We start from the raw sequence: 16,852 nt of genomic DNA, 5'->3' as shown, positions 1-16,852 counted from the left end.
GGAATTTTGTAAATCTAAAACCACGAACGTTTTCTACATAATTTTCTTTTTCAAATGAGATTCATGATGACATACTTTCGAGTTATCCATTATACAAGTATTTATATCTCATCACGCAAGTATTCATCTCTCATCAAAAAAGTATTCATCATCGTCATGAAAGTATAAATAAAAAAGTTGGACAAATCACTTATCCATCTTTTATACGTTTTTAGAGGTAATTTTTTTTTCTCCGTTCAATCTAACCAATATTTCTGACGATCAGTGAGAAAATTTGCAAATCTAAAACCACAAATATTTTCTACACATTTTATCTTTCAAATGAGATCCATGATAACATACTTTCGAGTTGTCCATTGCAAAAGTATTAATATCTTGTCATGCAAGTATTCATCCCTAAGATATCAAATATTCATTCATACACGTTGAAGTATTCATCTTTAAGACATCGAGTATTCATTCGTATACCTCTATTTTTTTTCAAAATTTGTTTTTATGTTATTCCATGAAGACATACTTTTGAGTAGTCCATTGTACAAGTATTCTTATCTCATCACACAAATATTCATATCTGAGAAAATATTCATCATCATTATGCAAATGTAAATAGTTTATGTATCAAGAGTATTACATGTATATGTGTATACCTCGATTAATTTTACAAGAGCAGCCGAATAGTATTGAACATTACTTTATTGCTTTCTAGTTCAATTTTATATTTTGGAAATAAAAAATAGTTGCCACATATTTCGCTCGTGAAACAAAAATAATCTATCAAATTTGATAGATCATTTAAATGTTTTTGTTACAAACAAAACATACTTAATTGAAGTATTCATACATATACATTGAAGTATTAATATATAAGATATCAAGTATTCATACTTAAGATATTAAGTATTCATTAATACACGTTGAAATATTCATACCTAAGATATCAATTATTCATTCATACACTTCTATTTTTTCCATTATATGAAATCAAATTCTTCACTTGAACTTGTAAAATATATATATATATATGTATTGATGCTGTAACTTGGGAATTTTTTCCTAAAAAAAGAAGAGAGTATTTAATGTTACAACCAAAGAGTCACAACCAGGAAGAAAAAAAATCAAATATAATGTTACAAAAATGAAGTAAATGACAACAACCCAACACAATCCAAATCCATGCAAAATATAAGAGTACAATTACAATTAAATAATTGAAATACAGACGATAGAAAATCCAGGAACAACAAATTGAAAAGGGAACTTACAAACGATGAGACTCGAAATCATACCGTCCGTTTCTAGGCAGAATGCTGCTAGTTACAAGCTACGCAGAAATTAATAGTAGCTTATTCTTTCTTCTAGCCTCATTTTATTCTTAGTCGTCAATTTACAATATAATCCATGCAATAATTAACAGTAGATCAATTACTATGAAAAGAATAGGAAAGTACTGACAATGGAAAATAAACCCTTGCAGCCACGCAAAGTATATGAGAAGGAAATCAAGACGGGGAAATTGTAAAGAAATTTTACAACCAATGAAGCATGAGATCTCACCTTATACGCACAAATGAGATATGCTTAATTTTGTATAGATCTTTATCTCTTTGCATAGAATCGTGTATGTCATGTGAGGGCTTAATTACTAACAGCTCTTAAAGAGTCCACACATTTTGTAGCTCGGGAGGTGAATGCAGCATCCTACAATCGTTAATTTCAAGGTGACGAAGGATGGACGGCCCTCTTTTATGTCCCAATTACATAGAAGCGGCAGAAATTAATGTATGGTTCAATTTTTTCGAGGTTAGAAAACCCTCCGGTTGAACAGATGAGCTTAGTTCCCCAATATGAAAAATAACTTGAATGAAGTATCGTGAGGCTCCACAGCCTCTCCAATATGGACATTGGATCTTCCTCAAGCTCATAATATCTGAGCATTAATTTTGTTGAGGTTTACAAAAACAAGGAAAATGATATCTCAATGAACCTAACCTTTTCAAATGAACAGCAAAGGAGAGAAGACAAAAATAAAACCAAGATCACATTTTAGTTGCGACAGATAGCCCGGTAAAAATCGTGGGAGAACATTAATTGAGTTCATGTTACTGAGGTCTTTTAAGATTTATTTCAGTGAAAGGATATATATTGTTGGGTTTGAATTCATTGAACTTCCAGTCCTCCTCCATAAGCTGTTTCTGTTGAAAGTTGATCCAAAATTAGCTTTCCACATTTAGAATTCTGTTGAAAGTTGGTCTAAATTCATCTCTTTATATTTGGAATGCTATAATTAGTCATGGAGCGTGTAGGAGTTAGTGGGTTCTATAATTAGTTAAGTAGGTTCAGCTTGTAATAGGAGGATAGGTAGTGGGGTACTAAATTTAGATGTTCCAGATTTAGTATTTTTGTTGTGCTATAATTTCAGCATGTTGTAATCGAATTTAATCAAGCAATAGAAGTTAATTTCAGCAGCAAATTTCTTCTCTTTGTTTCATTGTATCCTTCCAAAATTTCCAACAAAGTGGTATCAGAGCTCAAGGTTAGAGATCAGGGCAGATCTGACCATGGCAGAGAACATGAGCATTTCGAATCCGTCGATTCCGCTGTTCAAGGGAGACAACTACGAGTTCTGGAGCATCAAGATACGAACTTTGCTCAAGTCGCAAGGTCTATGGGAATTGGTGGAGACGGGAGCACCGACCGCAGATCCCACACCAACAGAAACAGCGAAGCGAGATGCGAAGGCACTATTCTTCATCCAACAAGCAGTGCATGACACCATCTCTCGAAAATTGCAGCAGCCACCAACGCAAAGGAGGCGTGGACAACCCTGAAAACAGCATTTCAAGGGAGTACTCGAGTCATGGCAATCAAACTTCAAGGCCTACGTAGGGACTTTGAAACATTGCAGATGAATAAGGAGGAATCCGTGCAAATTTTCCTCTCAAGAGTACAAGGGGTGGTCAACCAAATTCGAGCATTTGGAGACACCATGGAAGAGAAGACGGTGGTGGCAAAAGTGTTAAGGAGCCTAACACCCAAGTTTGATCATGTAGTTGCAGCAATTGAAGAGTCCAAAGATCTAGCAACCTACACCTTTGATGAACTCATGGGATCACTGCAGACTCATGAATCAAGGATGTCAAAGGCTGAAGATAAAGGCGATGACAAGGCATTTTACATGTAAAGGGAGACGTCAAGAAGTAGAGGCAAAGGCAATTTCAGCAAGGGAAGAGGAAGAGGCAGAAGCAACACTGCCGAAAATAGTCAATCATATGATGAATCCAAGAAGGATATCCAGTGCTATTATTGCAACAAGTTTGGGCACTATCAATCTGAGTGCCATGAAGCCAAGAAGAACATCCAATGCTACTACTGCAATAAGTTTGGGCACTATCAATCCGAGTGCTACAAGAAGCAAAGGGAGGAGAATCAAGCAAGTTATGCTGTAAAAGAAAATGACCAACCGGCACTCTTCATGGCATACACCAAGAGCAAGATTGATGAAAGCAACAAAGGCACAGTAGAAGTGCACACAAGAGATAATGGTGGCAGCAGTCCAGAAAGTAGCAAAATCATGGTGAGTAGAAATATTTTGTTTGGTGAAAAAGCCCTCAAGGTGGAGAATGTAGGGCTTATTCGTCAGAGGCCGTTGAAGCCGGTGTACAACCAAGATATACGGCTGGCTCAGATGCCAGAAAAATGTATTTTCAAGGTGTTGAGAGATATTGTGACAAAGATGTTTCCTTCATTAAAATCTGTGCTGATCAAGTACAAGGATTCTGATGGGGATCTAGTTACCATTACTGATACACAAGTGCTGAGGATGGCAGAATCATGTTTCGACCAGCCTGTACAGATGGAGGCAGAGAAAGAAGAAAAGAGACTTTCCTTGATGAGACTACATATTGTAGAAGTCAATCTTGAGCAAGAACCAACAATTACAGAGGAGGAAACTGAAGTTTCTGTTTCCACCACAAACTTAAATGAAGTACCCAAAGAGGCCATAGCTGGAGCAGATGTTAACATGCAGGATTCAAAACCTGAACCAGAATCTGATGAGAAGCATGTGCAGATGGAAACCGAGACCAAGGTGGAGTCTAAGAAGAAAGTAAAGAAGACCAATGTGTCAGTGCAAGAAATGGTATATGGTGCATTACCAGTTGAGGAGGCAAAGACAAGAAAGAAGGAGAAAGAAAAGGAGAAGCAATTGAGGAAGATGCTAGAGGGCAAGCTTCTAACTAGGAAACAAAAGGAGCAGAAAAAATTGGAAGCAATGAGACGACAATTCCTTGCACAAAGTGCTGAGGGTTTGGACAGTACAAGTTCTGGTACAACTGAGGTTAAAGAGAGGCTGAAATATGAGACAAAGAAGCAAAAGCCCAAGGTGGTTGAAGAGGAGATCATGGAGGATGATAATGATGTGGAAGAATCCACGGTGGATGATGAATCAGCCGAGTCACAATCTCAGGTAGCTACTATCGAAGAGGTTAAGGAGCATATAGAAGAGGTGAAACTGACATGGGAGCATGACAATTGGAATACGAAGATCTGGAATGATGACTCAGAAGAAGAAGATGATGTTGAAGCTTGGAGTAAACCAATTTTGAATCAAGGGGGAGTGTTGAAAGTTGATCCAAAATTAGCTTTCCACATTTAGAATTCTGTTGAAAGTTGGTCTAAATTTATCTCTTTATATTTGGAATGCTATAATTAGTCATGGAGCGTGTAGGAGTTAGTGGGTTCTATAATTAGTTAAGTAGGTTCAGCTTGTAATAGGAGGATAGGTAGTGGGGTACTAAATTTAGATGTTCCAGATTTAGTATTTTTGTTGTGCTATAATTTCAGCATGTTGTAATCGAATTTAATCAAGCAATAGAAGTTAATTTCAGCAGCAAATTTCTTCTCTTTGTTTCATTGTATCCTTCCAAAATTTCCAACAGTTTCACCTCCTTTATATACTCAGTCATGCAAAAACCATTGATCAATGTAGTAAATGTGATCAATACCCATTAATCAATCGCTGTATTAAGAACCAACTCTCTCTCTAAGGGGAATTTCACCAAACAGTTGACATGTTTGTATTAAGTGTACAAGTAAACACATCAGGCTAGATTCCTTGCTTGACCATTGTTCGTTTCAACTCTAACCCATAATATAAAGACTTGGAGGCTCTCTTAATTGTTTTGGGTTTGTTGTATGAAAGTAAGTAGAATAAAAGAAGAATCTAATTCGTCGGTACTGTGATATATTAATACATAAATATCATGTGATGTTATGTTATGTAATGGGCAGCTTCTTTAATTTGTTGCACATTTTATTTATAAAAAATACGATAATTATCTTGAGTGGTTCCAACTAAAATTGTAAATTATATAAGATTGTGATTTCTGTTGTTCGAACAACTAATTTGATCCGCACACTAATTAAACATTTCTTTAATACATACATGATGATATCTCATCAATTGAAATAATAATAATTTTCTGAAAAATGCTCAAGTATATTTGTATCATATTCTCTGGCAAAAATGTTTCATCATGTGATCACCGAATAGGCACCGTGTGCTTTCCCGAATCTCAAAGAACAAATAATACTGACCGTGTGCTTTCCCGAATAGGCACCGGACACGTGGGTCACGCACAATATGAGATAAAAACGGACCTTAGTTTAGTACTGAACATTTATTAAATGACGATGTGTCGTCTAATTGAAATAAAATATTTTTAAAAAATGTTTTAAGTAAAGAACCTGCCTTGGTCCGGTATTATAAATAGCTGAACAAGTAAAAAAGTATTAAGCTGGTTTTAATCATGGAAGGAAGTATCCGGCCGATCCAGATCAGTTTCGGCCGTTCTAGATCGGTATCGGCCGTGACCGATATGATACCTTGCCGATTAACGTGGATTCTGTATTTTTCGTCCAATTTTTGCCATTCTGGTCATTATTCGGCTGAAACAGAATGAACTATGCACATCAATTGTGTACCCGTGATTAAATAGATGAGAACCCATGATTAAATAGAGGAGAAGTGGAGAACTATGCACATCCATTGATTAAATAGAAAACTATCAACTATGCACATGCTGCCAACTATAAGTTTTGGTATCTATGCCAGTGCATTGCTGCTAGATTCTACTGATTGTTACCAGTAGCAGTACCACACTGGTATTATAATTAGCTTAACCAGTCACACAGGATGAAGTTGGATTTGGTAGTTATAGCAGTGCATTACTGCTAGATTTGACTGATTGTTACCGGTACCAGTACACCAGCCAATAGATAATCCCTAGTGTATAAATTCAAGTTTTATTACTAGTTATTACTACCAGTACCAGTACCACTTGTGTATAAATTCAAATTTTCTTCCTACTACCCAACAAATATGAAATCATAGATCCTCCGTCATCTCTAACATTTTTCTCTATTTGTATTTGTCCTTTATAATTTACTTCAGTTGAAGAAAAAATGGCCGGGGCCCACAAGATAGCACAGGCAATTCTGAAGGGACCAATCTGTTGATAATTTCCAGCTCTGATAATTTTTTATTTATTTTTCACATCATCTGGATCGTGAAACTTCATAAAACTGGTCCCTTTGTAATTGCAAAATCCATGGATTCATCAGGGTTGTGCAAAATCTTAATTGATAAATTCTAAATGATCCAGAATGACAATGAAAAAAAGTTCTAAAAAAATAAATTAGAAAATACTTGAAAATCAACATGTGTACACCAAGTCTAGTTTTGTTATTGAAAACAAGACAAGATTTCTATAGCAACAAGCCAACAACTAGAGGCACCTAATGTTGCTAATTGTGCAAATTAAATAGATCTCATAGCAAGAGAAGCTGCCAGAAGCAACATGTATTTATTTTTACACATGGAAATTGCTCGATTTTCACACATGCATTCTTAGTTCAAACATTCTAAGAACTCAGAAAAAGCATTGAAAGATGATCCCCCTTCTTTCATGGCCTTAATTGCACTTTCCTTCATCTTCATCATTCGATTCCGGAGTTCTGCACCCGCTTCCAACCCAATGATCCATTTCACTTTATCTTCTAATTCAGCTGCTTGCATGAAACCTTCATCATACCCTTTCAATTCGATGCCAATCTTCATTTCTTCTACCAAAGACACCTTAACTATCTTCTGATCTGCAAACAATGGCCAGCATATCATCGGTACACCGAAACTCACTGCCTCGAGTGTAGAGTTCCAACCACAGTGACTCACAAAACAACCAACTGCCTCATGTTTTAGAACCTCAACCTGCGGAGCCCACTCTTTTACAATCAGACCCCGATCTCTGGTTCTCTCTAAGAATCCTTCTGGCAACAATATATCGAGATCTGGCTCAGCAGTTGGCGCAAAGAACATAGACGGATCGTGATTTGGTGGCCTCCGCACAACCCACAGGAATCTCTGGCCACTATTTTCTAACCCAATTGCAATCTCCTTGAGTTGCTCTATAGGGAATGAACCCATGCTTCCGAAGCAGAGAAATACCACGCTTTTCTTTGGTTGAGCATCCAGCCATGATAGACACGGATGTTGTTGTCCTCCTTTATTTTCTTGACCGGCAACTAGAGGACCAATGCAGTAAATGGAAGGTTTGGAACCATTCGACAAACAAAGTTCTTCTTTTAGAGCCATGACAGCTCGAGACTCCAGCGACTCAAATGAGTTAACAAGTATTCCTTTTCCCTCAGCCAATCGATCGAAGAAGTTCATGATAAGTTTATACTGCTCTTTTTCGGGGTCAAAAGCTTCGTTTGGAAAATTGGGGAGATCCGATGTTGTTAATGGTGGAACACCATGGAAGAGTAGCGCGGTATTACCAATGTCCTTTAGAGGACCAACTGTAGAGCGCGTGGAAAAATATGTCGAAAGTTGGAAATGTACAGCCAAGCTTGTAGCACTAGATACCATGAAAAAATAGGCAGGAATGCCTAACTCAGAAATCACATCTAGTGCATCGACACAAGCCGTGTCGAGAACTACGCAAGAGATCGGTGAGGTCTGAGATTGCTCTATGAGAAAGGAACGGAAACTATCATTGTTGAGTTTCATCATGTTGAATAAGTTAACAATCGGTACCGGGTGTGGGTTTAAAGGAGTAACAGTCTGAGGGAGGATGTGGAATGAGATGTTTGGATGATTGGAATTGCAGCAAATTTCTGAGACCAAGTCTGGAGCTGATCCGACATCCATCACCGGTATAGCGACGGTGATGCCGTGACCAACAAACTGCTTGGCTAGTTCTACCATTGGTACAATGTGGCCTACAAAGACAGAGGGATACAAAATCACCTTCTTGCTCTTCATCATCTTGGTTTGGTACCGAAATTTGATATGGAGTTAGAGACTCTCTTAATTGTTGGTGGTATATATGGTAGTTGTGGTTGATATAGCTATAGGGGAGGGGTTTTGGTTTGGTGAGAATTTGTTTAATTTTGTAATTTGTATGGTTGTGGACAGTACGTATGATCTTTATTTATTCATTCATTTGGTGGGTTGGCCAATAATGTCTGTATATTCATTCATTCATTCCCTGTCTTACCTAAAATACTATTAAGCATACCAACTTTCTTTTGATAAAAAATAAGAACCATGTCCTTATTTGTTTCATTGATAAATGGTTTCTATTTGAAACCATAGAGTTACAAAAAAAATTCAACCTGCTTGAATATGTTAACAAAATACCAAAAATACACAAACTGATTAACTGAATAATAAAAAGACAAAAGAAAGAAATTATACCATTTACATTTAGGCCCAGCAATAATCATAACAGTAAACCTTTCTTCTATGCATGGAGATACTCTTTATTGAAGATATATACATTGCTCCTTTACTTCTCTTGTAATTTGCTCAGTTCCACTTGTCTTCTCCTTTTTTTTTTTTTTTTCTCTTTATAATTTCAATAGCCCAACGGCCCAAACAAATCAAACACATGTTCTCAGCAGATTTCACATGATAAAAGATCATTTGAAATGCACAATTTTGGATAATGCATGATCCAGTCATGTACCACTCCTTAGTGGTTTTGGGTTTAGTTATAAACCCAGCATACCATTTGTAATTATCAGAAAATGTAACAGAGATTTTTTCCTTCAAGTCCAACCAATTAATTATTCAACTTATAAAACAAAATTAACATTAGCGACACAACCGGCATTAAAAAAATTAGTCAATGAACAAATTCACCTCTCAATTAATCATCTATCTAACTGCTATTTGTTTGTTTTTTAATTGGCAAATTTTTGAAGATTAGTTTCGACATTTGTTGTTTCTAAAGATTAAAAAAAAGCCACATTTCTGTGCATTTTCTATTTAATATGTTCTCCAACCAAATTTGAAATAGTAGGCCACAATCACAGTTTACACATTTACTTTTTTTTTATATATAAATAATTTCTTCTTTTAGTTATTCCACTCAATTGATTGAAAAAAATTTAGCTGTATTTGGTTCATTGTAATTCTATGATTTAACTAAATACCACAACAATTGTACTCTAAATCGCCGAAATTTTTATTCATAGGAAAACAAGAAAAAATAAAAAATAAAAAATGTTGAGTGAAAATTTTAACAACAGGAAGATAGTAATGGGCCATGACGTCCCGCAAGGACGATGGCATATCTCTCTCCAAATCTTAAAGAAAACAAAAAAAAAAAAAAAAAATTATTTAATGGGCCACCATAAGCCAAGGGGGCCTGAAAATTGAAAATAAAAATAAAAATGAAAACTAAGACGCCATGGGCCATAGGTAGTCCATTTAATAAAAAGTAAAAAATTCATTCCACTGTTGTCTCTCCCATTGCTCCCACCGACAGAACCGAAAAAAAAGAGGGGAGAACCCTAAAGCGGCTATTAAAAAAACCTACACAATGAATATTCATTACAATTAAAATGTTAATATTTATTGTTTACAACAATAAATAAGTTTAGAAATATTTTAAATAAATTAACTAAAATATTTTTTACGTCAGCGGCTATTAAAAAAACCTAGCTTGAGGGGGGTGTTAAATATAAAATAGAATTCAAATTTGTATATAATTAACGACTAGTTTATTTAATAGAATAGAAAATAGTGTCATGTAGAAAATAGTGTTCTGTAATTAATAGAAATAGGGTATAATGCATTCGAATGGCTAGTTTTTGTATTCTTGCAACTATAAATAAGGATACATGCAAAGCTGAAAATAAGATTGCAATAATAAGTTAGTTTCTTAATCTCTCGTCTTACAAAAATTACCATTGAAGAATATAACCCCAGAATAAGCATGGTGTGGTGTCAAGCCATCGGTGGATCACTTGAAGGTGTTCGGAATTGTAGCTTATGCTCAAATTTTGGATTAAAAGCGCACAAAACTCAACAATACAAGCAAGAAATTGATTTTTATTGACTATGATGAGAAGTCTGAAGTGTATAATCTCTATAATTCTATTACTAAAAAGATACATGTGAATTGTGATGTGTAGGTTAATGAAGAAGGCATTAGAATTGGAGTTCCATGGAGGAGTACGAGGCGACAAATGAATTACACATATTATGTCTTTTGGCGGATGTGGAAGACACTACATTTGAATAAGCCGTTAATGACGAGAAATTCCAAGCCGCAATGGAAGTTCCTCGAAATGCAAGAAAAAAGATAATAAGTTTAAGGAGTGTTGTTGGAAATAGTAAACTTAATTATTAGTCAAATGTAATAGCTAATGTTACAACTCTCTGGAATTGTCAGGAATGTATTAGTTAAAATTGGAGTCTTCAAGGTTGTTTTAGACGATAAAAAAATATCTAGAAAATAGAGGAGGTTTATGAGAGGATTAAATGTTATTTGGTGACAGTAGAGTGTGTAGAAAGTTTCAATGGATCTATATATTATGTAAAAAAAAAAAATGAATGCAAGAGAGTAGGAGAATATAAATGATAGAAGATAAATTTCTATCCTAGAAGAGTTTTACTTTTGTGATATTCAAAAATCTTTTGGCTTTTCCTTATCTTTTTAAAAAAGAAATATATATATGTCTCAATTAGGTTGAGACAATCTGTCTCTTTTTTAAAACGGTGTAATCAGGTTTCATTTCGAATCTACAAAACTTTTTCAAATTCAACAAAATCAAATAAGAACACATATCCTTATTTTTACTCAAAAACAAAAATTATTTCATAGGTTGTTTTACTCAAAAAAGAGATAAAGTCATCCAGCTATTTTAAATTTACAAAGAATTGTTTTTCTAAATTTTGAACCTACAATCTCCTATACAGAGAGCATTCCTCTTAATTTTATTTTTTAAGATGCGCACTCAACAATTATAGAATAATAGAATTAAAATGCTCTATTGTTTTTGTGCTCCACTCATACCTCATGTTTTTTTTTTCATTTTCAATGTACAAATACTCGATCCGAACCGTTCTATATAATCTCCATATTAAAATATGTTTGAAGATCAATTTATAGATTTTTTCGAACTTGTTTTTACTATTTTTCTAGATATGTACAAAATCAAAATATTACTCATGAATTAAAATATTCATCTTTGTCCTATGAAAATTCTAATTATTACAAAAGTTAATATCATTAATTCTTTCATAAAATAGAATTACACGGTCCTCTGAAAATATCCGCAGAGGGCCTGGAGACCGAATTGACGTCTGCTACAAAGGGCCCGCAGACCAAGGGTTCACGGCTTGGCTCAACAGAATCATCTCATGGTATTTTCCGTGCCTCAGCGCGCATCAGATATGGTCGAGAATCTGATTTTGAGCCTAAGTTGGTTTCTATTGGGCCGTACTATCATGGACGAGAAAACCTCAAACGCATGGAAGATATAAAAGTCTGGTGCATGTCAGACATTCTGAAGATGTGGGCTGGTGTAAGCAATATCGATTGTTTGCCTGTCGACCTATTTATGAGGTTTCAAAACGATGCTCGTCGTTTCTATAAAGAGGGGTTTGGCCTTAGTGATGAAGAATTTGTTACGATGCTAGTTTGGGACAGTTTTTTTGTTATCCGAATAATGCTCTCTCTCTACAGATGTACAGGAAATGGCTTTTCTAGATTTGAACATAAAAGAGGCTGTATATGACTTGCTTCTGTTGGAAAATCAAATTCCCCTCTTTTTTATCGAGCAGGTGTATTACTTGCGAATAGACTGGCGCCGATGCTAGATACTCTCATTGCACCCAATCAGACGACTTTTGTCAAAGGGAGGTCTATGATGGAATCATTTGTAGTGGCAAGAGAATTTTTGAACTTCTACACCAGAGAGAAAGTGCCAGCCGTCTTGTATAAAATAGATTTTGAAAAAGCATTTGACACAGTAGATTAGTGTTTCATAATAAACCTACTGATTGAAAGAGGCTTTCCTCCGAGATGGATAGTAGCAGTACTACACATATGGCAATCAGGATCATTAGCAATAAAGGTAAATGGTAGCTTAACATCCTACTTTAAACACCAAAGAGAGGTATCGCAGGGCGATCCACTGTCTCCCATGATTTTTATCATCGTGGCAGACTCGCTGACCCGTTTTATCCAAACCGCCTCAATTCTGATGCCGAATCCGGCATTTATGAACCCACAACCAATCCAATTTGCAGATGACACTGTCATTATCTGCGAAGCACACCCAACCAACCTTAAAATCATAACCAGGATTTTATCAGTATATGAGGAGCTCTCGGGCCTCAAAATTAACAAAACCAAAAGCAGCTTTGTTCCAATCGCGCTCCCCCAAAACAGAATGCAGGTCATTCAAAATATCCTGGGTTGTCAATCATCCCAACTCCCAATGAAATACCTGGGCCTACCTCTTACAACCAGAAAGCCGAGAAAGATAGATCTACAACCTATGATCAATGCGGTACAAAACCGAATGGAGGGATGGAAGTCTAACATTCTCTCATACGGAGGTAGAGTGACACTGGTTAAGTCAGTCCTGTCAGCTATGCCATTGCACTACATGCAAGCACTCACCATTCCCAAAGGAGTGTTGAAGCATTTGGATAAAATGATAAGAGATTTTCTATGGAAAGGCAATGAAACCTGTCGAGGCATAAATTACCTAGTCAACTAGGAGACGGTGTGTACACTAACACAAAGCGAAGGAATAGGGATTATAGATCTAGCTATACAAAACTAAGCACTCCTCACGAAATGGCTATGGAAACTTGATAGTACCCCAGCTAGCCAATGGGCACAAACCGTACAGATGATTTACGGAACAGTGGACAAAATCTGGTAATCAACAAACAAATATTTTTTCATAAAGGATTTAGAAATAAACCAGAATTTTTATCAGGTGTCGACTGAACCAGAACCGTCAAATGGAGGGATAAGGTGGAGATGGACATAGGAAGGCAAATACACCTGCGCCACGTCATACAAAGTTATGCATAACAGGGGAACCACATGCCCATACCACAAAGTATTGTGGAAACTAAAAATACCAACTAAGGTAAGAATTTTTGTATGGCTGGTAACATAGAATAGTCTGCTGACGCAGGAAGTGTTGATTATAAGGGGATGCAACGTGCCGCATGGGTGCGCACTATGCGACTCAACAGATGTCGAAACCATTGAACACATGCTCTGGGCATGTCCTTATGCAAGGACCTTTTGGAGAGGCCTCATGGCCAAATATAATTTGACATATAGGCCGTTTCAGGATGTCCAACTGGGGCATATATGGTTAGAAGTACGATCATCACTCCACGGCCAGCTAAGAGCAACATGGGACACAGTATGGGCAGCAGGAGCATGGGGCCTTTGGAGAGAAAGAAACAAGAGATTGTTTACAAATAAGTGCAGACCACCAAGGATGGTCATTGAGAGCACAATATTAGAAATCAATGATTGGATACACCACACGTAAACAAGATATAGATGGGGAAAAGAAAAGGGGAAGAGATAGGGGTTACGCAAGTGCCTACAGCATAATGCTACAGTCAAAATTTAATAATTAGCTAGAAGGGGCCATATTAGGAGGCAGTGGGTCTAAAAGACCATGTTCATTGTGATGTTTGTAAAATAAAATTTTTCTTATAATATATTTGTAACTTGGCACTTGACAGTTAACCATAAATAAAAAAAATAAAAAAAACACATTGTATAAACGCACATTTTGCGCTGTTCTTTTTGCCTCAGTGAACATATATAATATGCTCCAACAACCCCAGTAACAAGAGAATTGACCTGCTCCTACGCATGTTGTCCCATTTATGTTTTACTTTAATTAGTTTTTTTATAATCCATGAAAGGGTGGTTGTATCACTCTCTCTTTCAGTCGGAGACCAACTAGATTGTAATGCCTGATAGTTTTTTACCACCGATTTGTTCCCTTCACCATTGCGGTTAATAGCATGTGCATATTGGGAGTAGTAGTATACCTTCTTGGTCATTAAGAGAGTGGTGATAAGTTTATAAAGAGTCTGAGCGACGAGGTATTGTCATCAGGCGAACTGATTTTAGAATCATTGATCAAACTTATTTTTAAAGTACAAACCCTTCGAATAACCATAATTTCCGACTAAAACCACGACAAACATATTGTCACCAACAGTACATTATCTTCAGGCTTAATTATTTTATAATCATTAATCTCACATATCATACAACCAGATTACTATCTAATTGTAGGATATTCTATGTCCGGAAATGGCTGCAACCGGGGAACAACAGGAAGAATGAGCTGGTGTGCACGCGCACACACTAACCCTGTGATACCTTCCGCCATGTCGACCTTACCATTCACATTCCAATCAAAACACTGCACCAGTGCGGCTACTGCCACTGGTAGAGATGTCATTGCAAGTGTGATGCCTGGGCAGCCCCTCATGCCGCTGCCAAACGGCAACAGCTGGAAGTTTAGTCCTCTAATATCCAACCCAGCAGTCGGTCCCTCAAGGAACCGCTCGGGCTTGAACTCATTCGGGTCCACCCAGTATTTTGGATCCCTGTTGACTGACCATAGGTTTACAGAAAGAGAGGTGTTGGCAGGGATGGTGTAGCCATTAACAGTCACCGCCTTGATGGATTGACGGTCTGCGATTGGGCCGGGAGGATGAAGCCGCATTGCTTCTTTCATCACTGCATTGAGGTAGGGAAGGTTTGGCAGGTTGGTCTCTTCGACTAGACAGTCTTTACCAACAACATGATCGAGCTCGTCGTGTAACTTTCGGAGAGTATCAGGGTGATTGATCAGCTCGGCCAGGGCCCATTCGATTGTTGCTGAAGGTGAATGTAATCCCGCGATCAAGAGAACCTGATTTGTATATCATCATCATCATCATCATTATTATTATTATTATTAATATTATTATTATTATTGTTGTTGTTATCTTAATTTGGTACAAGGTTTTTCGAACCAAGAACTAACATTAGAACTTAGCTAGCTGATTTTCTGTGCAAAAACAAATTAAGAAAAATATATACATACCATGATGAATGCCTTGATGTTCTCTCTGCTGAGCTTAAACTCGGAATTGTCATTGGCTGCCACGTCGAGCAATATGTCAATAAAATCCTTCACCTCTCTTTTCTTCCCTTGTTCTTTCTCCACCTCTTTTGCCCTCATGAGCCCTTCCAACAACCTGTCGAACTGGATGTGCACATCATTCATCCTCTTCCCCAGCCCTTGCAGATCCATCCCTCGACAAATCCCAAAATAATCCTCCAAGTTGAACGACCCTAGAATGTTCATGAACTGCTTCCCCAGCTCAGACACCTCCTCTGTCTCGCTCCTGGTTGCTGTATTGGCAGCCATTCTTGTTACCTCATTGCTCATTAGCTTTTTAATCTCCTTACTCAAGTTCACATCCTCATTTTCTTGAGCTTTATTGAGGATGCCCCTCAACATCCTCCTCAGCTCTGCACTGCGCACTGGACGTAGCTCTTCTAGTGTTTTCGACCCCAGCAGCTCTGACATGCACAGCCTCTTCATGAAAAGCCAATAGGGGCCAAACGGTTCAAACGGAAAGCCCTTTTCAATTGTAACATAGCGTAACACAGAGGCCCATGGCCGGTTGCTGAAGACAGCATCATGGTTCTTTAATAATTCACGTGCAAGGTCTGCCGAGCCGGCAACGATGTGGTTAGAGGAACCAAAGCGGAGGTGGAGAAGGGGGCCGTATTTTGTCGTCAGCCGGTGCAGTGTATGGTGAATCGGAGATTTGGGTAGGTGGTGCAAGTGGCCGATGATCGGGAGAGCAGGGGGACTCGGTGGGAGATGTTGAGCATTGCGCCGTTGATTTAAGAGGAAGAAGATGAGTGAAAGGGTGGCAAATGCTATTGTGAGAAGTGGTAGAGAGGAGGAGAAAATTAGGAGGGATTGGATATTTGCCATGTTGTAAAGAGATGCAGTGCACTTATGTTTTGTGGGAGAATGTATGTACGTATATATAGGAGAAGAGATCAACCATCAACAACTATATAAATTTATGAAAACATCGTTTGAATTTCCCTAATAAGTAATTGGAAGTAACAGGTATTAAAAAATAAAAACACTGATTACGGATTTGGTAAGATACTTGTTTGGAAGTTAGTTGACCTATCACAAATTCACAATCTTCTAAAGCATTTAAATTTGGTGTGATGCATAAACAAAAGGCATACAAATAATTGCGATTAAATAATGGAGAATGGCACAGGAAAATATTAAATAATAATCATGATATTATAATTAACATTATTCCTATCAACATATTTATCCATGATAAAAATAGTTTATTAAATTCGGTTTAGGATAATCGCATTACTGTCTATTCTTTATGCATGGTTAAAATGCAATATTAGATTCATGCCATAACCCTCTTCCTCTCAAATATATAATAAATCTTGGTAAAAAATAA

The 16,852-nt window shown here is 36.9% G+C and overlaps 2 pseudogenes across 1 annotated transcript; both read right to left on the bottom strand.

Annotated features, from left to right (window-relative positions):
* Nucleotides 1-6,739: 6,739 nt before the first annotated feature.
* Nucleotides 6,740-8,492, bottom strand: LOC144560626 (UDP-glycosyltransferase 88B1 pseudogene; annotated as a pseudogene). Its single transcript, XR_013513431.1, has one exon. The product of XR_013513431.1 is annotated as a UDP-glycosyltransferase 88B1 pseudogene (transcript).
* A 6,024-nt stretch (nucleotides 8,493-14,516) lies between these two features.
* LOC144560794 (cytochrome P450 93G1 pseudogene) lies at nucleotides 14,517-16,349 on the bottom strand (annotated as a pseudogene).
* Nucleotides 16,350-16,852: the final 503 nt, after the last annotated feature.

This window comes from Carex rostrata, chromosome 10 (assembly GCF_964058835.1).
Source record: "Carex rostrata chromosome 10, lpCarRost1.2, whole genome shotgun sequence".
Classification (NCBI taxonomy): Eukaryota; Viridiplantae; Streptophyta; class Magnoliopsida; order Poales; family Cyperaceae; genus Carex; species Carex rostrata.
Note: the sequence above shows the minus strand (reverse complement) of the source record. Positions and strands in the feature narration are given on the sequence as shown.